Genomic DNA, 26,862 nt, shown 5'->3' on the forward strand with positions numbered 1-26,862 from the left:
CTTGGTAGAAACACAGCAAAGCCAACAAGGCATAATAAAGGTCCTAATGACTATTCACCAAGACAGTAGTCTTTCTACCTCTGGGTGCTAAGATTTGTCAGTATTTTCAAAAAATTATATAATAAAAATATTTAAATAAAAGAAGAGGGAAAGGAGTATATAGATTCATCTGATCTTCAGAGAGGAACATTAGCTTTATTCCATTTCCCTCATAATCTTGCTTCTCTCTTTCTTATTTGACCAAAAAAAAGCAAACTGTTACAAGCCACTGCTTGGAAAACTGTACCTTCTTCAGCACTCCCAGTATACCAAAACTGTGAAGAGCAGCGACAACAGGGACTCCTACTAAACACATTTCCTTTTTGGAAAGATCCCCCTTTTTGGACAAAAGTTAGCTACAATTTCCCCCTTTTTGGACAAAAGTTAGCTACAATTTCCTGATGCAGCTTATACAATTCCTTATATTTATTTTTCTTTTTAATTAAGATATCATTGATATACAATCTTACAAAGGTTTCACATGAGCAACTCCTTATATTTCTTATACAATTTTCTTAGATATAAAAGGATTGTTCCAAAGTATGCTCCTCTCTGATGCTATTAAGTAGATCAGCCTTTCACCTGCTAGAATGAGAAAATGTATTGAGGGGAGTTGTACAAGTAGATTATCTATTAATACAATAAACAAAGATATAAATGGACACATGAAAAAAAAAGAAATATTTGCTGATTTTAATAATCTGAGTGAATTGTTAGCTTGAAAAACTATATACCATACATATTTTTCACTCTGAGTAGCCTGAGCCAAAACCCAAAAAGGCTGACAACATAGTTAGAATGCACACATTCTAAGATATTTCAACTTTTCAAAATAAGTGAAAGTTACTTTATTTTGGAAAGGTAAGCAGCCAAGCAGTTTCAAAATAGAGCCACATGTCCGTCCATGCATTCTAGATAATAACAGCAAAATAAATTTATGTCTGTTTTTTGTTTTTGCATATATGCCTCTCAAAAATACGCTTGCACTTTTAAATTGCACATTTTCAAAACATTTATGTCTTCTTAAATATAAAATATGGGTATAACTAAAGTAACTACAAGTAAATTAATGTTTGTCATATAGGAGAACATCATGATCAAAGAGTTTATGATATAAATGTTGATTTTTCATTTCACTCTTTAAAAATATTTGTCTTTAGTACATATTGCTCTGATTCTTAAAATAGCATGTATCTTTCAAACATAACATATTTTAATGGCACAGAAGTGCTTACCTATTGTGTGAAATGAATATTTGCATATTTCTATCATATCATATTTCTATTGCATTTTACTCTTATTTAAAAATTATTTCCCCCCACCAAATTAAACATATGATCCAGATGTGAGCTTGCTAGCAATCACTTTCTGAAATAGTCCCTCTTTGTACATCTAGGTACAGTTGTTCATTTAGCTTTCTTAAAACCAAATTGCTTTATTTGTATCTTTAGAGATACTATTTAATACTAAACTAATAAAAAGATACTAATAAAATATGAAAATCGAATCATATATCTGTGGTATGTTCATTAAAAGTGTATATCAATTTAAATCTATATATAGCTAATTGTGATTCCATAGAGTATTCTCATTGACTTCATAGGGTTTTAATTATCTAAGAACATAGGTTGTAAGAGTCTTTGCATCATTGGTAATGACACTGTCATTTAGATGGCTGGATTAGGCAAGATACTATCAGTCATCCTTGAACATCTTCCTATCCGTTATACCCCTTAACCAAATTCATCACTAATTCCTGTCAGTTTAGCTCTTAAATATCTTCACTCCATTTCTACCATCATTCATTCTACCAGCACTTTCCATCATCTCTTGTCTGAAAACTGGGACAGCCTTCTTCCTAATCTCCCCAATTGCACATTTGCACTACAGAATCTAGTCTCACAATTCTTAACTGCTCTGAGAATAAATACCAAAATCTTTATCATGGTTTGAAAGAGATAACACCTGATCTGGCCCCTGTCTTCCTTTTCAGTATTATATTTTCCTCTTTCCTCTCACCCGTCTCATGAATGCTTTAGCTACACTGTCTGCTTTCAGTTCATTGAAAACTGAAAATGTTCTCTCTGTTGTTGTGAATACTTACATTTCCCACCGCTCCTAACACATCACCAGTTAACTCCTACTAAGCCTTCAAAAGCACAATCTAAAGATATTTCTTCTGGATACAGGGAAGCCGTACTGCCCACCCTACGCTCTTAAGTTGAGGTGAGCTTCGTCTGTTAAATACCCTCATTGATTACACTGTGTAATTTATGTTTGTGATTAGTTGGAGATTGCTATCTCCTCTACCAGATGTGAACTCCATGAGATGAAGACAATATTTGCTTTGCTTAGTGTTGTATTCTCAGATCTAGAATAGTGCCTAACATATGATTCAGTAAATATTCATTGACTGAATAACTCAATGAACAAATACGTGTTATCTATTAAAAAGTCAATCATGCGATTTTCTGAAATGGTTAATCTGTGGTCATTCAATTGCAGAGAATATTTTTTTCTCTCTCTCCGTCTCAGTAGCTAGCTGTAAATATTGCAACCTGGTGAAAAATTAGAAGCCTCAGTTACTAGGACCTTAAGATAGGGTTGCATGTGTGACTTACCAACTAACTGTGACAGCAGTATAAATATTGCCATGATTTTAAATGTAACATTAGCTATACAAGCAGCTGACATCTATTAATGCCTAATACCACATTCGAATTGTTGATCATTCCAACAGGGATTTTGAATAGGTCTCTCTCACCCTGTTTCATGCACCAAGAGCTTCATATTCACATTTTAAGAGATCAAATAACCCAATCATAAAACACTGCTATGCATTATTAAATAAGTAAATTCAAATCTGTGACAAATGAATTCTAGCACAACTGTAAAGTAGGATTATTGCTAATGGGTCTTACATTTTACACTAAAGAATAGAATATATATATATGTATATATATATATACACACATATACTGAAAATAATATGAATATTTCATTGAATATATGAATTATATATTAATATAATTGAAATGTGATGTTACTAAATGAATACATTACTAAGCAATATGATTCTTAGTTCATATTCCCTCCTGACTAAGCTTTCTTATTTCTGCCTTAATTTCATCTTGTACTTTATTTTTATTCCACTGAATTGTACTTTGCTATTTTGCAGTGACCTAAATTTATCTTAAATTACATATATCTACCATAAGTCATACATTTTAATATCCTAGTCATGTTTTCATTTTTTCATCTGTTAAAATATTGACAAGCAATTTGAAGGCAGCTTGATGATTGCTAGAGCAATGTTTCTCAGACCTTATTGTGGACAGAATCATCTGGGGATCCTGTTAAGCTGTAGGTTCTAATTCAGTAGGTCCAGAAAGGAACCAGAAGGGCTGCATTTCTGCCAATCCCTCAGGTGATGTTGATGGTGCTGGTCCATGAGTTATATTTGCAGGGGTCAACAAACCTTTTCTGTAAAGGGTGAGAGAATAAATATTGTTGATACTGTGGACCCTATAGTCTCTTGCAATTACTTAGCTCTGCTGTTGTAGCATGAAGTCAGCCATAGGTGACTTATTTAATAGGTGTGGCTATGTTCCAATAAGACTTTACAAACACTGAAATTTGAATTTCATACAGTTTTCACTTAGTGTGATTTATTACTCATCTTTTGATCTTTTCCCCAACCATATAAAAATGTAAACTCCATTCTCAGCTCACGGGCCATACAAAATCAGCCTGTAGTTTGCCAAGCACTCTGCTAGAGTATAAAGTACCAATGGACAACTTTGCCAGAGACTGGAGGTGAGTGGTGGGACAAGTTCTGTAGGGAAGATTGTGGTTGAGCTAGCACTTGAAGAAGTAAGGCTTCTTTGGACAGGGAACTTGGAAGTAGTGAAATACAGAGGCATAGGCGAGCAACAGCATTAGTATTTTCTAAACTAAAGCACAGGAGTGTGGCATGAGAGCAATAAGCTCTTCTGAACTGAGAAGGCTCAAAGGAAATGGGGATCCCATATATGCATATTTAAATGGTTTCAAATTTTAATGATTAGTGCTGTCAGGTGAGTATGCAGAATGAGAAGGTGGGGGAGGGACGCTATTAAGTTCCACATTGTAGAATTTCCAGAGGACTGGTCTGCTGAGAGAGAAAGAGAATAGAAATGATTGAAGAAACCAGTAAAAATGACATTTGAAAGGTCAGAACTCTCTGCAAGTGATAGCAGATTGTTCTCATGTGAAAGCTTTGTGGAAGCATATCAGTAATCAGGGTTTGCAAATTCACTGATGAAAAGGGAAATGAGTATCACAAAGCCAGACAGAGCAAGTCCGTCAAGCCTTTTGTCCATTGTTACAAAGCACACAGCCGACTATAAAAGGAAGCTAAGAACTGAGGATCGAAGATTTAAAAAATGGTCTCTACAAACGCCTCAGCATCTGTCTGGCTTTGCTAATAAGCTGCAGAGTAGACATACATGCTGAGAGGTAAAGTGAGCATGTTTCGATTGTTCCTCTGGAAATAGCAGTGGAGTGAGATGATGAATATTACAGAACACCCCAGAGTTGGAAATTAGGAAAGATGGAATATCTAGTACAAAATTAACTCAATCCCAGTACTTTTTGGAACACTTTTCCTGTAATTCCCTTTATATTTCCCATCTCCTCCTTCCCAAAAGAACTTTGTCCACTTGTTTTGGAGCCATGGTTCACTGGAATGGTTAGAAGTGAATTAAGATTTGCTGAGAAATTACCATGCACAAGGGACTGCAAGAATTTTTTTAAATTCCCCTAAAATCTAATAAATGGGGAATTAATTTAACCAGATCTTTTTTTTTACCCACTTATTTATACAGATCTCCCCCCAAATGGGGATTGCATCCACCAGTAGCTGTGGTTTAGACATACCCAGTGGTGAGAAAATGGAGGCAGAGCTGAAGAAGAGTTTCCACTTTTTGGCAATAGAAGGAAAGCTAAAATTTTCTTCAGAAATATTTAGGTGACTTAAAATCCTGACTAACCATGATAGAAAGACAACATGGTTTAATTAATGGAAGTTAGGATGAATAGCAAGTGTAGACATAGGAAGTTACACATTTTTTTAACATTCACAGGACCTGTGACCAGGTTTCCCATCAAATGAGAGATTTTATATATAATTATAGTATAAATTCTCATTTATTGGACATCTACTCAAGGCAGAGCAATCTGCTGAAAATTATACAGATTATTCCATTTAACTTTCACAATATTCCAATGAAAGTGGATATTACCCATACTTGACATATGAGGCCTAGAGGGCTTAAGTGATTTATCCAAGGTCCCCTGAGGGACCTTGCCTAAGGAAAATTGCTATTATATAAATCTGGTAATATTAAATACCTAGCACATACCAGATGCTAACCAGCTTAGCTATTGTTGTTTTCTTGCTATTATTGTCATTAGTATTATTGCTATTTACTGAATTCCTCTAAGTCTTACTTACCTCAACCATAACATGCAAGTCAGTATAATATAAATTTTTCAGAGGGATTGCATGAAACAACCCACTCTAAGTTTCCAGAATATAGAAGCTACTTAGTACATGTCAAAAACCTATAAATTTTCTCTTGAAGGATGTCAAATAAGACAGTAGACATTGATACTTCTAATTATTTAATCGCATGCCCCTGGGTGATGAGCATTACAGTTTATCTTCAGGAAACAATGTTTAACTAGAAAATGACTTTGGTTTAAGTGTTTAGAATCAAGAGGTTCAGAGGGCTTATGGATGAAATAGTCAGCACATACTTCAAACTTTTTGACGGTTTTTTCCTGCCCCATCCACTAATTCCTATAGTTTGTTTTTCTAAGGACTTAAATATATATTTAAGTATTTATCTAGTTCACAAAATAGTATTATTCATAATCCTATGAAAATAGTATAATTCACTCATTTGTGCCCCAGTAGAAAAGTTGTCTTTTAATAGTTGAAGCACTGTTGATTGATATTTCAAAGCTACTTGATAAATGCATTAAAAGAATATTGGATGAAAGAGTGAATGAATGACTCATTTCCATTATTATTTACTTTTTTATATCTTTACATTTCTGCAAAGAAAGCTTTCTTTAAATTGGTTATATACTTATCTCTGCAAATTTCTTTTAAAAAAACACATCATGTTCCCCTAGATGGAACAGCACAAATGAATTAGTCTTTATTACACTTTATTTTTTTAATTATATTTAAAATTGATTTTGGTACTTGATGTACTAACATTTAAGTGCAGCACACCTTCCTTATATTATTTGCTCCTTGATGCTTTTCTCCATTTAATATTCACTTTGATGAGTTTTGGCACTTCTCATGCCTTTAAAGGGTAAGCGGAATTTCCAGTTTACAAACAGATCTTTGTTATTGGCTAACAGTAACCTCTGATTCTAAAAGGAAAAAGATATCATGAGCAAGTGTCTCTAGCATCCTTAAAAAACCTGATATTTCAGTGTCTTCTCCAAAGTTGTCATATGAAAGATAGGAAGTACATTTTTAAAAAGAGTGATTTTATGTGAAAAAAATGTTTGAGACCTTATCATTGAAAAGATAGCTCAGAAAGCTATAAGGTCATTGAGGGAAATCAAAGAAAGATTCATTTGTGTTATAATAAGGTATAAAAAGTGGATTTGAGCTCAACAGTGAAGGCACAGTTGAATGTCGAATGTGGAGAGGGCAAGAGGAAGAGCCCTGGGGGAGGGGGCAGGGGATTGTCACAGGAAGCTTGGAAACCAATGAGCACTGAATAAGGCAGGGTTGATGGGGACTGTGACCTTACTAGGTTATACTCAGTAGTGAGCAGTAGTGAGATAGGGCAGTAGATAAGGTGAGAGCAGCACAGAAAAGATAGTAAGAGGAAGATGCTGATTAAGGGGTTTTGATCATTTTTATAGTAGTTCTTCCAAAGAGAAATTCCTGTAAGTACTTAGAAATACAGGAATGGATCTCGTCTTTGTCTCACAATTCTGATGCGTGTCCAAGTCCAATTATTACACCTGTAACACACATCCCCTACCACCAGGTGGCTACAGAGTCATGTCATGCTATAGTTATCCAGGTAGTTTTCCAGTGTTTGGGACTCTGGTGTGGTAAAAGTTTTTCCAAGTAACAACTTTCCAAATTTGGTCATCTATTTAATATTCTATGTCCTATCTGCACAGCCTTTCAGTAAATGTTGAATTAAATTCATCACTTCTCAATATTCATAAGCTCAGGGAATTGATTTCTACGTTAAATTCCCAAGGGAGGTACCAGAGCAAATGAAATGGAAGGAATAAATATGGTTTGTATCAAGTTTCTATGTACCCTACGTCATAATCCATGATTTGTTCCCAGACAACTTTCTTTAAATGTCATTGCTATCCAACACTGAATTTCTGTCATTTAATAATAATTTTCCTTCCTCTCCCATAATTGATTAGTTAAGATTCCCTATGACAGAGTTATAGCTGGGAGAAGGGACAATCACTGAATTAAAGGAAAAGGAAATGATAGAGAGACTCTCTAAAGCCTCAGGGCAAGGTCAGTGACAATTTGGATAGTAGGAGTTGGCAGAAACAGATCCAGCAGCTCTGCCTTCATTGTTCTTTATGATATCATGTCCCAGAGAATATAAAGTTCTCAGTGTATTTTTTGGGGAAATTATATAAATCCAAGATCATTATTTTTTATTCTTCACATTACTAGGTAATGCATTAAGTTTGCATCAGAATGTAAAATGATGTAACCTAGTTTTTAAAAAGCATAACACTACCCCTGTCACAGGAAAAGGATGCTGTTTATTGTTCTAAATTATTCAGAAGTTTTCACTCAATTTTCTGTAAACTTCTGACTATAGAAGAATCCCAAACTAATCACTGTTGGTGATACATTATCTTTCTCCCTTCTATTTGTGTCTGACAGTTATGATAAAGAATAAGTGGACTAAGGTATCTGGGTAACATACCTTTGAATACCAAAAAAAATATGAAGAACTCTTATGTGATCAGCTGTATGGCAAGAATTATGGAAGTTGCAGGTAACTATTGGCCAAGATCTCTGACCTCTCCCATTGCCCATAGTCTTATTGGTGAGATAAGATTACTTAATATGAAACAAAGAGAAAGGAAAAATGTTACAAAGAGCGAAACACTGAGCCCTGAGCAATGAGGAATATACAGGTACAAAGAGGGGTGGAGGAATCAGTGAAGCCCACGTTTCAGCGGGAAAGCCTTCAGGTAAAGGGCTTATAAATTGGGATGAATTGAACATGTATTTGCCATCACTATCTCTTCCATCTTGTTAAGCAGTATAGTTTTTTTAAGCAGCCATCTTTTTATGCCCTATCCAGGCACTCACGAAGTACCTTCAATATGATAGGCACTCCATAAATATTTGCTGGTTGATCAATTAAGTTTTTGAGAAGGATATAACAAATGCAAGCAAAAGATAGAGATTTTGTTGTTCTGTCAAATGTATAGTTATCTTGAGAAAAAGTTTGCATTGACCATGGATAGAGTACCTTATCATTACATCATAGTGCCAATCTGAAAGTAAAGCTTATAGATCTGCTGCTTCACAAGTGCAGTGCCAGGTTACTTACCTTCATAACATTGAAGAATGAAGGTATAAATATGAATACCTATTGGATTCTGAAAACAATTTTATTTCATTTATAGTCATGACTTATAATATCAAGATTTTATGAGTAGTAGTTAGCTTTTTGGCAGAAATAGTTCTCTATTGCTTGGCATATCCAAAAATTGATACAGATACTTCAATAGTGTGAGTTGGCTCTCCTTTTAGGAGCAGTGTTTAAATACTATCTATCTTACGACTAAGAAAAGCAGGGTTTTTTAATCTGCATATCTATATATAAGGGACTTTTGTTTTTTTAGATATGCTCCTCTCAAATTTCACTGTTCATGAAAACAAAAGTCATTGAATGATATTGTAGGAGTGTTACACAAGTACATAATTTTACTGGGACATAGGTATAATTAGAATAGTGGCACATCACCAAAGATAGAGTTAGAATGACAGCCATTGATAAAAACCTTGACTAAATTTCTTACATGTGAATTATCTCTACTGCAACATGGCATTTTGATGAGTATGCATATTGAAAGTAATACTATAATTTAGAATTAAGGCTGTTGCAAGCACGCTTGCATATAAAACAATTACTCTGGGAAGGAGCAACAGCTTTGCAAAGCTGTGGAATAATGAACATGTATTTCTCTGAATGATGAATTAAATGGACCACAGCTTCACCGATGAATGGTCTTCTAAAAGTCGTAAACTATTAAAACCCATAATTAATAAGCAATTTATTGCATGTCATTTTCCCTCTTTTTGTATTTACATCTATCAAATAGTCCGCATATTCAAAAGGGTATCTATATTCTAACTGATTAACCAATAGTTTGGAAATAGGTCTCCTTTATTGGAAAAACAGAAAGGTTAATTTGTATTTTTCCCTTCAAGTCGACATTATTCTAGAATTTCAGGTAGGAAGATACATTCTATTATAGTCACAGATAAACCTATATATGCACTTTAATTTTTGGAGTGCACTTTTTTCCTACTCTTAAATCGAGTACTGTTGACTTTTATTTATTTTTGTCATCTTCTTTTTTTAGAACCTTTAGCCTAGAATATCATTTATAGTTATTTTGCTGAGGAAGTTCAGGTATTTTATCCCATTTTGTTTTGGTTGTCTAGGAAAGTTTCTAAATCTCAGCTTTAATAATGAAATTTCCTCATCTAGGGAGGACAGGAAGGAAAGACACGGAACATTTTATACCTTTGTATTGATAAAATTTTAGAAATTTGAAGAACCAAGCTTTTGAGACAATGTAAATCAACTAGATCTCTTATGCATTGCTGGTGGAAATATTTATTTATACAACTACTTAGAAATAAAAACCTAGGCATTAGCTCCTAAAAATTGAGTATGCATAATGTATGTACAATGTGTTGTTTTAATTTTTAATTGATTAATTAATTATATCAATGGAGACATATTTGGTGAGATGATAATGGTGATTGACATATCAGGGCTTATAATTAATCCAGTTCTATAAACTTGAGGCCAGGTTATTCTTAGAATTCCAGGATGGCTGAGCACCCCAGGGGGCATCATTTGGAAAGGTGACATAACAGGCCAGGGCAAAACTAGAAGGATATAGAGAAAGGCTTGTTTCGATAGGAACACTATACATTTAGAGTAGTGCTTGGCTCATAGAATATTGTCAATCACTTCATGAAGCAAATCATAAAAAAAGAAAGAATAATGATTATTTGCCAGTGGCTGCTCGAGGTGGCAGGGTTTTGCTCATAACCAAGAGAAAAAATGGGAAGTGCATCAAATGGATAATTTTCTGTTTTGTGCATTTGGGAGAATGTGAGTTTCTTCCAGCTGTGCAGGAAAGATGCGTCTTTGTCTTTCAGGTAATTCAAGGATAATGATCTACAAATTCTTGTTAGGAAAGTTTAGGCAATTTTCAATAGTCATATTCAACACTTTAGCCAACATAAATGATTGGGTATAAAGAAACTTGGCTTTTGTGCAGGGAATACATGAGTAGGAAAAAAATGTAGAATTATTAACTAAAAAAAAAATTCCCCAAAAATTTAACCAAGTTTCTCACAAATGGTAATTTGAAAGAGAATCGCCATTGGTGAGGTGGAAAATGATTAGTTGTGACAATAGCTGTTATTTATTGAACATCTACTAATAGCAGGTACTGGACTGGACTCTGCAAGTTATTTCTTCCTATTCTCACCACAGTCATCAGTCAATAAAATAGTTATTATTGATCCCATTTAACATGAGGAAACAAAGGCCAAGAGGGCTTGAGTTTCCCAGGTTCCACAATTCATGGGATTCTGAACCCAGATCTGCCTGATGCTAAACTCACATTTTCTTCCCCTGAAGCTGACACATGTGGACAGTAGCCATGCTGAGTGGATGAATCAATTGGACTCTGAGATGTTTCAGGTCTCTTATCCACCCCCTCATCCAAGCTGGTTCATCTGTACAGAGCACTGGGTCCCAGCCCTAGCTCTATTGTCTACAGCACTGGCTAGTGACCCATTGGGCTTCTCCCTGACCAACTGGGCATCAAACAGTGCAAAAACAAATCCCTCCTCAAAGCTGGGAGAGTCATGCTGTGGGCCACTCCTGCATGCAGGGGGGTACATGTCTCCCAGGTCCTGTGACCCTGCCTAATAAAGTGAGGGGATGGAGAGACAAATCAAGCAGGTCAGTGCCTGCTACAAGTAGATAAAGGTGACTATGTCTATATCAAATTAATAAGTGATTGATAGATGTTATTGTTATTACATTATTATCACCATTATTATTAGCTGTATAGCTCTTAGCAATTCACATTAACCCTTCTTAGACTCAGCAACCTAATTCATAAAATAAGATTGACACTACAGGAATGATCCAAGATTGTCATGGAGATTACATTACAAGGTAAATTCATTTAAATTCCTTGGCAGATTGCCCATTAATTGTTAGTAGAACAAGAGAGAAAACTTATTTTCTCCTTTTGCTGTGATGGAAATGAGATTATAATTATCTTGCAGATGTTGGCTCCTGAGAATTTTATTTCCCCACATTCCTACTAGCTTCCTGACAAACTAGCCTTCCCCAGCCTCTTCATTCCCTATACATATCATAACAGCTTTAAACCTAGTGCCAACAGAATCCCTTTTCTGATTATTTCTATGATTTAGATCTACATTCAATACCCATTCCTGGCCCCTTCTTTCCTTCATAATACCTTTGAATACTCAAGTCTCAACTAATCTCCCCTCTACCATACACTTTGGCAATGACCAGTTTCCCACTTTTTTTACTCATTTATGTTGTTATTTTATTAGCAAAGTTGTAAACTCTTTGAAGATAAGGACTCTATCTTCTCATACATCTTGGTACTTACTGCAGCAATTAGCCTTAGTGCCTGGCATAAATAGAAGCTCAATAAATAATTACTGATGGATATATTTATCTAAGTTATCTATGAAGGCAGTCAGTTTCTTGTAACCAGAACTCATCCAACCAGACAAGAAAACTCTAGAAAATTGAATACCATAGTTTTAGCACTATGTAAAATGTGACACCATTTTATGTGGTAAATTAGATATAGGCTGAAAAGTCATTTAAAATCCGGAAAAGATTAGTTTGTGAGAGATGAATCCATGATGTTAAGTAAAAATAATTCTTTTGAAATAATTACAAAAGACCTCACACTCTTTCTGTGATATTATGGATGGTAAACTTGCCTTACTAGAAAATATCTTTAGAGCCCTCTGCCAGAAAAGACATTAGGCTCATAGGTCTAAAGTCTGGTCATAGCTGTGTTCTGAAAATTAGGCCAACATTGTGAAAGAAAGTACACAACTTACAGCTCATTATGATCTTACTATTTTCAGGCAATTGAGATAAAACATATATCACTGAAAATTTTTATTGAACTAAACAAATCCTTTTTCATTAAAATACAAAGCCCAGTAAAAAAAAAATGGCACATTTTTCCTGACAATTAACAAGGATCCATTAGAAAGACTTTTTTATATGTCATACTTAAAAAAAAAAGTTATTGTTCTTTCAACTGTAATTTTTATTGACACTATCAAACCAACAATAAATGAAATTTGAGAATCAGGTATGTGCGTGATACAAAATGGAAGTGGAAGATGGGTTATGTGCCTCTATGAAAACTTGTCTTGAGGTTCTGGAATTTGGCTTCTTTTTGAAATGAAAATAAAAACCTACTTTCTTAGAAATATGACAAGATGGAGTGTTCATATAACCTACTAACCTTGTGAATGACTGTACTATAGTGATACAGAGCTTTATTATTTTCCACTTATTATTTTAATGCAGGATAAATGATAGTTGAATATCCCCCTACTCCTGCTCAGCCATACATACACATACTACACTGATAACAAGATGTGGGAAGACAAGCTTTTAAACAGATTTTTAAAACTTAATTTCTTAAAATAATGTAGTCTATGGGCTTGTCACAGAGGTCCATGAAGGTCGGTGAGATTCTGTCAATGTAATGTCTGTTCTCAGCATTTTTCCTAAGGGCAACATGCTATTTTGTTCCCATGTAATTATTTTTGCTTTTTTTTCTGCTAGTGTACTTTAATTTCATTTAGAACTTTGAGGATGGAAAATATGGTTATTTAGATTTGCTCATAATATAAAATAGTTTTTGTGATAAAGACTATGAATTCTCTTTGATAAACACCTGCTTATTGTTGAACGAAGTGCTATTTAGTAGACAATGTAATATTCAACAGAAAAAGCAATTTATCTAAGAAATGCTTCTTCCCTTATTGCATTTACCCTTTTGCCAGCATGATATATCTGACTGCCTGGTCGTCCTTTGTTACTGTCAAGACAGCAAATTTCTATCTGGAGCAGATGGTGTAACTGCCATTGTTCTAGTGCTTAAAATTCATTCGACTGCAGGGAATCTTTATCATTAAACCTCTAATTTAGCAATAGTAATAAATCAAAAGTATGGACTATTTTTTCTGGGATGTCTGAACCTTTGTTACATATCTGAAAATAAAAATATATACTTTGTTGATCCTCAGCAACAAGAAGGCGGGGTGGGGGGGACAAGCAGGACCAGCCTGTTATCCCCGGGGGCTGAGTGAGAGGGCAAGTGTCAACGGCTCGGTCACCCTCCCCAGACATCCGGGGAAAACAAAACCACACCAAGCTGGGAGATGTGTCAGCCTCAAGGGCGCAGCAAAACTCAGTTTTATTGCATCAGAAGCTTAGTTATATAGGGGAAGATAAGGAAGTAACAGAAACCAATGGGAATTGATTTTCTCATCTGTCACTAGGGTCTTAGGCAGGTTTTAGGTTAGGTGGGGAGGCAGAGTTAAGGCCAAGAGCGCGCATGCGGGAACTCAGTTGGGCCACAAATGTGGAAGTAATGAGGGAGGGTGGGAACCTCCAGCCTGCGGCCGCCTCATGATCACAAGCCCAAAAGAGGCAAAAGGTCCTAACAATCCCCCTTTATGTTTTATAAATGCTCTGGGATGTCCTGGAGGGCAAGGCCCCTGTCTTAGGTTGTTCCCCGCTGGGGATCTTACCCGTCACTGGGTACCTTGCAGCTCTTTGGTTGTCCCAAGCTTATTCATCCTCCGAGACCTGTCTTAGGTTGTCTCCACCTTAGAGATCTTACCCGTCATGGGCACACAGGGAGATAGTCAGGGGGAATCAATGGACACTGCTGCATCATAAGGCTCACAGCGACTGCAGGGGTCACTGGCTTCTGTGGCAAGTCTCTGGTATTGTACTTGCACACTCATCAACTGAATTGATTCAATTCTTTTTTGGACAAACTGGATAATCTTGTTAACAAGGCAGGGCCCAAAAGTGAACAGTAGGAACAAAAGAAGGATAGGACCAAGGAGGGGCAGAAGATAGGGTGACCACCCATGTAACTCAGTCTAAAGAAAATTGGCTTGTAATTCTTGTCTGCATCTCTCGAGGTCTTCTTGAAGTTGTTTGACTTTATTTTGGACTATGCCAGAGCGGTTCGCATAGAAGCAGCACTCTTCCTGTAAAAAGAGACATAAGCTTCCCTTTTCAGCTGTGAGGAGATCAAGCCCCCTACGGTTCTGTAGGACTACTGTTGCGAGGGAATCCAGTTGTGCTTGAAGGTCAAGAATTGTGCTGGCTACAGCTTGTATATCATTGATCATCTGTTGAGAAAGAGTTTTATAATAAAGCAGAGAGGTCCCCAATCCTACTGCCCCAGTGGCAGCTACAGTGGCCACCTCAAGGCCTATAAGCAGGGGAATAACTTGGATGGCCCTTATTGACCTACCTCCAATGTGGTCTAAAGCAGGAACAGGGAGGCTCTGATTATTAGGGACCACTCCAATGTCAGGGAAAATTACAGCTGGAGCACAAAGCCCCATCTAGTCTGTTGGGAGAAAGCCAAACGCATCTTTCCCACAAATGAAGACTGTTCCATTAGGGGGACAGAGAAAGGTATTGTTCACAGTAATATTTTGTTGACAAAAGGAATAGTGGATTCGGCCCACATCTGTCTCACTAGTATTATCAGAACTGGGGTCAGCTTTGAAGCATGGGCCTTTAGGGGAAAGAGGGTCTAGATAGACTCTAGAACTTGGGGGTAACAGCTTTCACTGGGGCTCGGCCTGTGACAGGGTAACAAGAAGAGCATTGGCCCGTAATGGTCCCGGCTTCAGGCACAGCCAACAATCCTTTGCTAAATCAGGATTGGTTCTATTGAGTAAGGTAAAAGCAGCCTGTATGATTGATTGTGTTTCAGGATCAAGAAGCAATTCTCCCCTGATCTCCGGGAGGCTAAGAGGGTGGTAAATCAGGGGATTTTGGTCTTCAATCAGCCTGTCTACCAGTTTTTTAATTTTCTGCTGTTGAGCCTGATTTTGGACTCCGCCCCCATCTGAGATGCCTATAGGGGCATATGTATTCCAACAGACTTGCTGTCCCCTATTCTTTTGACAGTCAGCATATTCAGCCTTGCCTTTTGTCAGAATCACATACCAGTATGTTTTGTTATGGTGAGTGCAGGGGCTAACCTCCCGATAGCATGTAGCATGAATGGAGGCTTGAAAAGTGGTGCAAGGACAATTAGAGGAGAGTTTCCCTGGGGCAGGTGAGGATACTTTGGGGCCTTGCCAACATTTGTGATCGAGAACCCTTCCAGGGCATCCATTTTCTCTCCCTTTCGTAAGAGTAGCTGCCCGTTGCCCATTAGGGCAGGTTTTGGTAGAAGTATAGGAGGTTACGGGGGGAGGGGTCTTGGTGAAAGCGCAGGCCGTGCAGGGGTCTCTGATGGTCTTTCATAGTATGGCCCTTGCTTGACCAGGATCTCCAAATCCTGTCTTAGCTAATGGGAGATTCATCACTATTAACAGGAAGACCAGCATCATTGGGTTCATTGTGGACTCTGAAAGAGAGAGAGAAGAGAGATATCCTCAGGAGGTGAGGGGCCTTCTGGGTCATCATTGACATCAGTGAACTCGCCCTCCATAGGCAGGTAATACTTGAGATCCCTTGCGGGGACCTAGATGGGCCTTTTTTCATTGGTCGGAAAGACACAACTGAATCCCCTTCCAGCTGTAATGAGGGGGTCTGGGCCCCTCCATTCTCCAGTAAGGGGGTCCTTCCATCAGACTCTAACAGTCTGATAAGGAACAGTTGTTGTCCAGTGCTTTTGGAAGGGCAAGAAGTGTTCGCCTTTGGCAAAATTCAAAATATTTAGAGTAAATAATGCCATCTTTAGTTGAACACGGGGGGGGGGAGTGTTCCCCCTTTTTGTGTTATTAATTGACATTTGAGGATATGATTGTGTTTTTCCACAATTGCTTGTCCTTTAGGGTTATAAGGAATTCCAGTGGTATGAGAAATTGCCATTTACTCAAGAATTCCGTAAAAGACCTACTGATGAAGCAGGGATCATTATCGGTTTTGATTTGATCTGGCAGGCCAAGAACGGCAAAGCACTGGAGAAAATGGCTTATGGCATGTTTGGATTTTTCTCTCGTATGGGCTGTAGCCCAACAAGCATGGGAGAAGGTATCAACTGTTAGAAATATGTATCTAAGCTTCCCCAAAGGGGCAAAATGTGTGACATCAATCTGCCAAAGGTTATTGGGCCTCAGGCCTCAAGGGTTCACTCCGCCCTTTTGAAGCTGAGGAACCTGTATAAAGGGCTGGCATGATTTACATGTTCTAATGATCTTTTTTAAGTCTCTGACGGGGACTTGAGGGAACTGATGGTGTAGTCCCCTCCAATTAGCGTGTGTAAGTTGATGAAAAGAGGTGGCCTCCTGTACCGTGTAGGCTGAAGCTAGTCAGTCTGCAAGAGCATTGCCCCTCGGCAAAAAGCTTGGAAAGTCTTGATGTCCCCTTAAATGTTGTACAAAAAGGGGAACTAGTCTCTGTTTTAACAAATTGCGGGTTTGAATCATTAAAGGAGTGATGGGATTATTCTCAAGTCTGATGTGAGCGCCCGCAAGTTTGGGCAGTAGATTGACAATATAAAGGCTATCAGAAAATAGATTAAGAGGGCCTTGGATCTCAGATAGAGCTAAAACAACAGCATAAAGCTCTTTAAACTGGGCAGAGCCCTGTACATCATGAAAGTGGGTTACGGCCGGAGGGCACTCACTTGTGCCCAGGGGGAACATTACCACAGAGGCTCCCCGCTTACCCCTGTCAGTAAAAACAGAGGGGAAAGAGGGGTCTGCTTCAGAGAGGAACATTTTAGGCAGCTGCCATGCCAACTGGCTAAAAGAACTCATCCACTTATAGGGACCATAGTGACAGTCCACTATCCCCGGAAAGCCTTCCACGGCCATTGACAATCTGGAATTATTTCTCTGTGGCCACAAGAAATCATTGACCCAAAAAGGGATGATCAAAGAGTGGGGTTCACACCCAAAAAGACGGACAGAAAGATCTTGTCCCTTGACAATGCAGTCGGCCATTTGATCCACTATAGAGTACACTCCAGGTGCCCCTCCCACAGATAGATGTATCCAATGTATGGGATCTCCCTCCTGAGCCAAAAGGGCAGTGAGGAGGGTCTCTCCCACCATAATATAGAGGATTAGTGGCAAATTTGGATTATATCTTTTTAAGGCAGTGTTATCAATGGCATGTTGAACTTTTGTCAATGTGTCTCTATGTATAGGGGTTAAAGTCACTGTTGAGGCTAGGTTAAGGCCTTTTAATAGGTCGAAAAGAGGGATAAGATCAGCTGTGGTTATAGGAATCCAGGGCCTCATCCAATTGATTTCCCCCAGCAGTTTCTGGAGCTGTGGTAGTGTATACGCGTCCTGAATACATAACTGGGGCTTAACAGGGGAGACAACATCTAATGTTAAAGTAGTCCCCAAAATTTTAAAAGGGGCTGTCTGTTGAACTTTATCTGGGGCAATTTAAAAGTTGTAGTTTTTGAGCAGGGAAAGGCACCTTTTAAAGAGGTTGTCTAATTTGTGGGAACAAGTGGCCCCCAAGATAATATCATCCATATATATGTAAAAGAGTATGTCAGATTCCTCTCAGCTTGTTGCTGGCATTCCTCTTTATACAAAGCACACCACTTAATATAAAGGGGGCCAGGGAGAACCACCCGGGCAAGAGCCCTCCAATCTGCGGCAGTGCACAGATGGTGAGCAAGTCCCTGGAGGATGGTCTCAGTCCAAGGAGCATTGGGGCCATCCTCAAGAACGGCCTTCTTTAACTCCTTAAGGTCACCTGGCTCCCAAGGGTACCAGGGGGCAGGGCAGTAACCTCCAGGATTAACATTGACAGGAAATAGCTGACACGGCCCTAGGTCGGGTTGTGGGTGGAGCCCTGGATTCTCTTGAGGTTGACAACTAATAGGAGAGCCTAAGTCCTTATATGGGAGAGGAGATGAAACCCCTGCCCATTGGTATGGGGGAGGGAGGGCTGATGGTGATTTGAAAGGGCTAAAAGGGGAACTAACACCAGGAAGTGGAGGATATAAGGGAGTAGTGGATTTTGGGGGCCAGGGAGCGGCATCAAATGGGTTGGTGGTGTGGCCACTTCAATCCTTCTCAGGATCTTTATCACTCTCCTGGCCTGAAGGGGTGGTTTCAGGTGGGGGAAGAGGACCCAATTTTCCCTGAGAGGGGGCCCTTGCTCCAGTGGCCTCCTTATCTCCTGAATCCTTAGTGGGTGGTTTGGGAGGCCAGGGAGGGAAGCAACTCTTCAAGGCTGCCAAAATGGGGAAAGTCCCTAGAGGGGGAATCTCACCCCTGTTAACCTGGGCCTTGAGCATGAGCTGCTCTACCTGATCCCAAGTCTCCCAGTCAAACAAATTACTCTCCGGTAACCATGGGGCAACCTTAACTAAAATCTCCCAGGTCTTGATAGCCTGACTATCAGAAAGCTCTAAGCCCCTGCTTTTGAGAAGGACCCTAAGGGACTCAAGGGAAGGATCAGGCTTTGAGGAAGTTTGTCCCATAGTTTATGGGAATACACTTACCTGTGGTCAAATTAGCTCATAAGCGAAGCATTCCTCACACGGGGCACCAGTTGTTGCTCCTCAGCAACAAGAAGGCGGGGGATGGGGGGGACAAGCGGGACCAGCCTGTTATCCCCAGGGGCTGAGCGAGAGGGCAAGTGTCGACGGCTCGGTCACCCTCCCCAGAGATCCGGGTAAAACAAAACCACACCTAGCCGGGAGATGTGTCAGCCTCAAGGGCGCAGCAAAACTCAGCTTTATTGCATCAGAAGCTTAGTTATATAGGGGAAGATAAGGAAGTAACAGAAACCAATGGGAATTGATTTTCTCATCTGTCACTAGGGTCTTAGGCAGGTTTTAGGTTAGGTGGGGAGGCGGAGTTAGGGCCAAGAGCGCGCATGCGGGAACTCAGTTGGGCCACGAATGCGGAAGTAATGAGGGAGGGTGGAAACCTCCAGACTGCAGCCACCTCATGATCACAAGCCCAAAAGAGGCAAAAGGTCCCAACAATACTTAATGAAAATTGTATTAAAAAACTTACTTATTTATTTCTTCAATGTAAAAATTTATTTCATTGAGTTAATATATAGTATGAGGGTGAGTAAATGCTATAAAATTTTAGTGAGTCACCAGTTGTATATGAATTTATCGTGGATTTACTTGTTTCTTTTACTAATGTCTCCATACTTTATCCCTAAAGAAATTAAAAATTAGGATATGTGTTTTAATACTTTTTGAATAGAAGTTTTAAGTTAAATCTATTTTTAAACTTCAAATTTGAGCGTTTTTGTCCATAACACCTAACAGGACCTCCCCTCCTCAACTGTGCCACAAAAAAAGCCATCAGATTTTATATTTTACCATCAGGAAAGAATTAGAGAGAATACCTTTTTTTTTTTCACTCTCGGCCACATTTTCAGTATTGGAATGACTAAAATTAGACAAAGGTTTTGCATTTAAGTTTACTTTATCCTTAAAGCTTTAAAAACTAAGACAACAAATGAATGTTTTGTGGAAGTATTTGTAATAACTTTTAAACAACACATACATGTAAGTGTTCAGTAAATAAAATTCCACATGTCTTAATTTTTTGGTGATTACTACTTCTGAAATAATTCAACTCAGTGTAATAGGGTAAATTGCAAACAGTATCCTACAGTTGGACATTTGTACAGTCAGCATTGGAATGATTGTAATTGAACATATGTTAAGCAAGTCAACTATTATTAGGATGACTATACATTCCAGTTGCCTGGGATAGTCACAGTTTACACTTACTGAATAAGATTCAATAATACTTTCTTTGACTCTCCAAAATGTCCCAGTTTGGATGTTAAGTTACATGCTTGCTATTCTATCTCTTGTGTACCCATATAAACCTAACAGTTACATGCTGATGTACATAAAGGAACTATACACAAAAATGTCCCTTTCCCAGAGCAGCATACAAAGTTATAAAGGGCACAAGAAACACATGTGACATTATTGGAAAATAATCCATAAAGCCTTAAACTAAAATTCTAAATTTGTGGTACAGACAGTAAGCACTATGGAAATTCAGAGAAGAGATAAATGGATGTGGACTAGAGTGGTTAAGCCTAGTTTAAGGAGTTGCTCTGCTAAAGGGCCTTGTAGACGTGAGGTCACATGGACAAAATTCTAGGGATGAAGGTAATTATAGTTCACAGCTGATCAGCCAACAGTGGAAATGGCTAAATACAAAGAAGGGTGCAGTAAAACAACTAACTGATAAGGATGTAGAAATTCTTGTGTCTCATCCTCATTCTGTCACTGACCAACTTTATGTCACTGAGTAAATTACTTCTTCCCTTTGGCTTTAGTTCCTTCATCTGTAAAAAGGGAGTGAACTGGATTCATCCACTCATCAGTTATTCATTGTGGGACTACTTTTTGCAAGGCACTCCACAAAGGACTATGTAAATGTTCTCTAAAGTCTCTTTCCTGCTCTAAGCACTTCCATCTCCAGTGTTTCCAGTCACATACTGCACGTGAATCTGAAATCAATCTGTTTTATTCTCCCAGTCATGTTAGATTATTCTACCCCCTTTATTTATAAAGCACTTAAACTTTGAAAGCTATAGACTGAAAGGGCAGAACTTGGAAGAGGAGAAGCCAAAAGCATATGGAATCACTTGACAATGTGCTGAAATATTAAGCTGCAGACATTTCTGACTATTTGTATGTTTAAAATTAAGGCCAAATTTGAAAGTAGATTATTTCCTTTGAAAATAGGATCAATTATTTCAGGGTGTAGAAGCAAACACAATTCAAACCTCTACTCATTTTCTGTGTGTGTGCGTGTGTGTGTTTAATCATTGGTCTTAAAATAAGATCATGATCCAAATTCTGTGCCTCATTCCAAAACTTCTAGAGATTGGTGACAGATTAAAAGCTGTCACAAGGGGCCAGGTATAATATGAGAGAAGCAAAGCAAAGATGCTCACACTGACATTGGGATGAGGTAACCAGCCACAGAAAACCCAAACAGCCAAGACTTTGAGCAAGGCACATTTATTTTTTAAAAGGCAATGGGGAGGTTTCTTTTCTTTTTTTTTTTTTCAACTGAAGAAAGCCAGGTCTGGTTAAAGGAGAGTGAGTGTAAAAACAAAAAGGAAGGAAGTTGGATTGCGATTAACAGGATGGTGCATATGCCCTTTCTTCCTGAAGAGATATGAAACTTTTCTGGGACAGACAGAAAGAAAAATGAGTAGATCTCTATCCATGGTGTTTCAGGGCAACTGACTGAGCTCTCTAGCACAGTTATAGATCACTTAGTCTTTAATGTAGAAACAAATGGCTGATTAAATGGAATGTTTCACTGATTCTTCCAAACAAATCCACTTACAGACTTTCAGAAACAGGGAGTGAACTTCTCAGATTACCTAACGCGAACCTACTCATTCCGTGAACCATGTATTAAGAACAAGTTGTGAGGGGGCAACAGAATAGCCTGAGTCCAAAACAACACAGAAATTCATAATTTAAGGACAAAGTCTGTGAGCTTGAATACCTTCAAATAAGGTTTTAAGAACATTTGTCTCTATCCAGTTTTGAAATACAGAGGCATGAGATGCTATATACCAGAGCCTTTTAGGTTAGTAAACATCTAGATCATATATGTTGTAAATGGAATCCTTATACAACTTTAAAAGTGATCATTCATAATGTTTTTGGCCATTATGTAATACTATCTCTTTACATTATATAGCACATCAACTCTTTCAATAGTATGCTAAGGGAAGAATGAATAACCTTACTGATCTTTAATATTTCTGGTTTTGCTCTTGCTTGAATATTTAGTACATTATTTTTATTATCAAAAGAAAAATAAATGGCTTCTCTTGTTACAAAAAGTAGTTCTATAAATATTTTGATCAAACTTTAATTGATTTCTATTAATGTGATAAAACAATGTAAAATAAACATCTCAAATGCCATTTACTGATGATTACATTGTAAACATTGTTAAATTCCATTTACATATTCTCTGAGGAATTTGTTTTTTGAAGGAAAACGTCATGATCAGAGAATGGACATGTTCATTAGGCTCCCAGCCTTTTTCAGAAGGTTGTATTGTGCCATAGTATAAAGAATCCTGGTTTGTTCAAGAATATTCTCAATCTAAAATCAAGGAGGGAGGTGCTCACTTGTCCTCCTCCATGCTTGGAAAATACAGGGAGGAGGCCATAGTGGCAACTGTCACCATGATTGATTTCGTTGGGAGAGATTGACCAGCTGATTGGGATCAGTGTATTGAGGACTCTCTCAGAACAGTGAAAGTGTTACATTAAACTGCCTCAAGGTTTAACAAATCAGTAATGTTTTGAAACTTGAAGATTTTGAAGTGCAATGTATTTTTCTGTCTTCTTCTAAACAACAGTGTTTAAGCCATGTGTTGTTAACAGATTATCATGTTGCAGTAATAAAATGTACACCCAAAAGATGAAAATAGTGATAAAATACCTGAGATTCTCTATTTTAGTTTTGTACTAAACCTTGTATGATGCTACTTGGAAAATTTTTGTAGAATTGCAGGTAAATATAAGAAGGTTCATATATGATCAGCATATTTATAAATTTCCTTCCTTGAATTTGAGTGTATTACAGGTCAAGCTCAAACCAGGAAATAACATTGTTTATAAAACTCAGTGACTCTCAAAATCGAAATTTGAGGGGGCTGAGATATACCATAATAGTAAAATTATAGTAACTAGAAGGTAAATATAATCATAGTTAAAATGTAAGTTTAAGTTTCATTTTTTTATTCAAGAAATATTTATATAACACCTAATATGTGCAAGGTATTTTCCATTGCATAATCTATTCTTAATGATTATTATCTCAGCAACCTACTAATGCAGGTAGTATCATTTTCAATTGACTATTGATAATGCATTCCTAAACCATGGAAAGTAGCATTAGCTGTCATCACTCTTTATATTTCTGCTTAAATGTATTTTATACTCACTTTCAATCAAAAGGTAAAACACAGATATCATTAGGAGTGACTATTGAGTAGGAATAATCAAGGGAAGCTTCTAATATGACTTGAACCTTTGGCTAGAGTGAAATACACAGGCCATTAGGAAGTGGAGCATTAAAGACTTTCAATCACATCTTCTCATGTGCAAGACCACAAGGAGAATTTCCTCCCCATTTTGATTTTAATGAGGCTCCAGTCTCTCTCACTGCTGCACAGAAAGTGAGTGTCACAGTGTGTTTCCAGGCTATGCCATGTCACAATGAAGGTTGAGAGCAAAGGTTTGACAGCTGCAGTTTTGGTAACAAATTTTGCACTTTTTAAAAATTATTGAAAGTCACTTCGAATTTGATATTCAGTGCAATCACACAAACATCTTTTGAAGACTTAATGGATACCAGACTCTGTACTAAATGCATTAAAGACAAAAGCATACCCTATGCATTCAAGTAGTTTGCAGTCTGGGGGTAGAGATCTCCTGACTCCTTTTCAAAGGTAGACTCTTCTAACTTATTGCATTTCAATTATATTATCTTTTATTTTATTGTGCTTTCTGTCTCTCCTTGTTTCTTAAACTCAAAGAAGTAAATGTTCATTGGTAGTAGATTTTCTGTGTAAGCAGATGCTACCTGACTGCATTGGCGTATAAAACTTGCAAATAGACTCAGATATTTTTGGTTAACATAAAACTATTCTCTGCTTCTGCTGAATCCTTATATTAAAGAACATGAAATCAGGGCCCTTCTACTCTGTTGGAGACACTTCTGATGTGGACACCTTAGTATATTCTCATTTAAAGATGAAGAAACAATTCTGTGAAATGCTGAGAGTGATTTTCTGACTAGCTCTTATACTGAAGTTTCTTTTTTCTAATTGATTAGTTTTTGAAATTAAAAAAAAATCCTTGTCATTCTAAACCTCTCTAGATGAAAGTGGTCATCCATGTAAGATCAATAAGGGAAAAGTTAATTTTCTTTCAATAATTACTTTCAACATCTTTTTTTTCCTTAAAGTTCAACTGTTCTCAAGAGCAGGGAAGTATGAGTGTATTTCCCAGCAGATGATAAGAAAATATCATTTTGAGAGGATATTATGCCATTCCATCAGGATGTGGCTGTCATTCAAGCAGTGATAAACTGCATAGATTTCTGTACATCTTTGGAAATATCAAGTCTGTATTTTCATATTTTAGTTCTTATTACTGTACCTTATATGAAAAAGTTGCTGTTCAAGCAGAGAGGACTTCCTATAAATTATAACTGAGTATTTTTATTATACTATGTGATATCTTTGTCAAAGCTTTTTAAAAACCTGAGCAAGTATCTCATTTTGAAACTATTATGGGAATATACAAGTTAGTATTTTATATATAACATGGGTAGATGCCATTCAGAATAATAAATGGGACATTTATGTCCGTTCTATTTATTTTTTTATGTGTTTACAGCTGACTGTTGAAAAGCACAGGGGTTAGGAGCACTGACTCCCATGCAGTCAAGAATCCATGTATAACTTTTGACTCTCCAAAAATGTAGCTACTAACGTCCTGCTGTTGGTGGGAAGCTTTACCAATAATATAAGCCATCGATTAATGTATTTTTTGTTATATCAGTGTATACAGTGTATATACTGCATTCTTATAATAAAGTAAGCTAGAGAAAAAGATGTTTTTTCAAATTGTTGCAAATTTAAAAAAAAAAATTTCCAGTGTGCTTATTGAAAAAAAAATCCATGTGTAAATGGACCCATGCAGTTCAAACTGGTGGTGTTCAAGGGGTCAACTGTATTTATGTTTTTAATTGTTGTTTCTTGGTTTTTGTTTTGTTTGTAGGGGTACTGTCCGAATGATAACATTTTTGTAGCTTCTAAGTTTCTTTAGAAAATTGTATGAGGTTTAATATAGGATATTGGACCATATTATTAGTTTTATCCAAATTTTTAGAAGCTCAATTCCAACCAGCTTAACTAAATATAGCAAATGTCGGGGTACATATGTCTGAAGTTAAATAAGGTAGTGTCAAACTTAAAAATAAAATAGCCAGTTATTTTACTAGCAAAATGAGTTTATTCCAGAATAACGGAGGAATTGAAATTTGGGACAAGCAGACTATGGCAAACCCTAAGCAAGTCTGAAGAAACAAAAGGAAGGCCAGCTTTTATTAGGTTTCAGAGGAAATTGGGGAGGCTTGTTTTGAACAAAATTCAATAGGGAAGAATAAGAGTTTGTGGTTGTGGTGCTTTCCCATTGAATACAAGTGGTGGTTAGTGTGTTTTGCTGGGCCAGAGAGGGGTCTTCCTTCATTTTCTTAAAGCAGGAGATGAAATTCCTATGTGAGAAAACATCCTATGTTATTAACATAAGTCTTATCTTCACTCTTTCTGCTGTTTGTGGAGACTGCAACTAGTGGTAGATTCATGATGGCTCCCTGTTCAGGGCTTCCCAATTCCATTTTAAATGAAGTTCCCTTTATTTTCACAATAGGGTGTTGTACAGAACTTGGAGTTGATGGCATCCTGGAACATGAGAAGTATCAGAACAACTCCCTGACCCATTCCTTCATTTATTTCAGCTTTTGACCAGGTGCTATCTGCATTCTCTTAAGCTGTTCTATGTGTCAAGAAATGTGGCTATTTTCATTTCTAAAGATCCATTCTTACATATGACCATCCAAAAGAAGTGAGAATGTTTTCCCTTAATTTCCACCTTGGAAAAATTAAGGACTATAACTGACTTATTTGGATCAAATCATGGTCAGTAGGATCATTAGAGTGATCGAGAAGCTAAGGTACCATTATAGACCCAGACTGATAGGGTACTTGCCACTGATTTGGGAAAGAGGCTTCAACCAAACCATATAAGGTGGGGAAAGAAGAGTTCCCCAAAAGGAAGACACTGGTAACAAAAAAAAGATAGGAGGAAATACTGGAAAGACAAAGATAACTAATGGCCAAACATAATCCAATAATAAAATTTTGTGTATACACACACACACACACACATATCTATACATGTGTATGTTGCCCTTTATATCTTCAGTAGATTTTTATAGCCATGTTCATATAGATACTATATACTGTTAATATTATTTCTGATTTGTTCTTTTTCTTACTGAAGTGTAATTGCGAATTAGTTCCTAACAAATTAGTTTTTTATAAAGGATTTCTTGGATTGCTCATGAATTTTCAGTTTACTACTGACTCACACATTTGTTGTCTTGTTAACAATAAATTTTAGCCCACACAATAAATTTCAGCCCACAACAATGATT

The 26,862-nt window shown here is 37.3% G+C and overlaps 1 protein-coding gene and 1 non-coding gene across 2 annotated transcripts in view; both read left to right on the forward strand.

Annotated features, from left to right (window-relative positions):
- HTR2C (5-hydroxytryptamine receptor 2C) overlaps positions 1–26,862 on the forward strand; it is a 412,057-nt gene that overhangs the window by 40,995 nt on the left and 344,200 nt on the right. The window lies entirely within an intron of this gene.
- On the forward strand, positions 11,137–11,265 carry LOC118972166 (small nucleolar RNA SNORA35). The gene has a single exon (XR_005060996.1). It is a non-coding gene; the product is annotated as a small nucleolar RNA SNORA35 (small nucleolar RNA).

This window comes from Manis javanica, chromosome X (genome assembly GCF_040802235.1).
Source record: "Manis javanica isolate MJ-LG chromosome X, MJ_LKY, whole genome shotgun sequence".
Taxonomy (NCBI): Eukaryota; Metazoa; Chordata; class Mammalia; order Pholidota; family Manidae; genus Manis; species Manis javanica.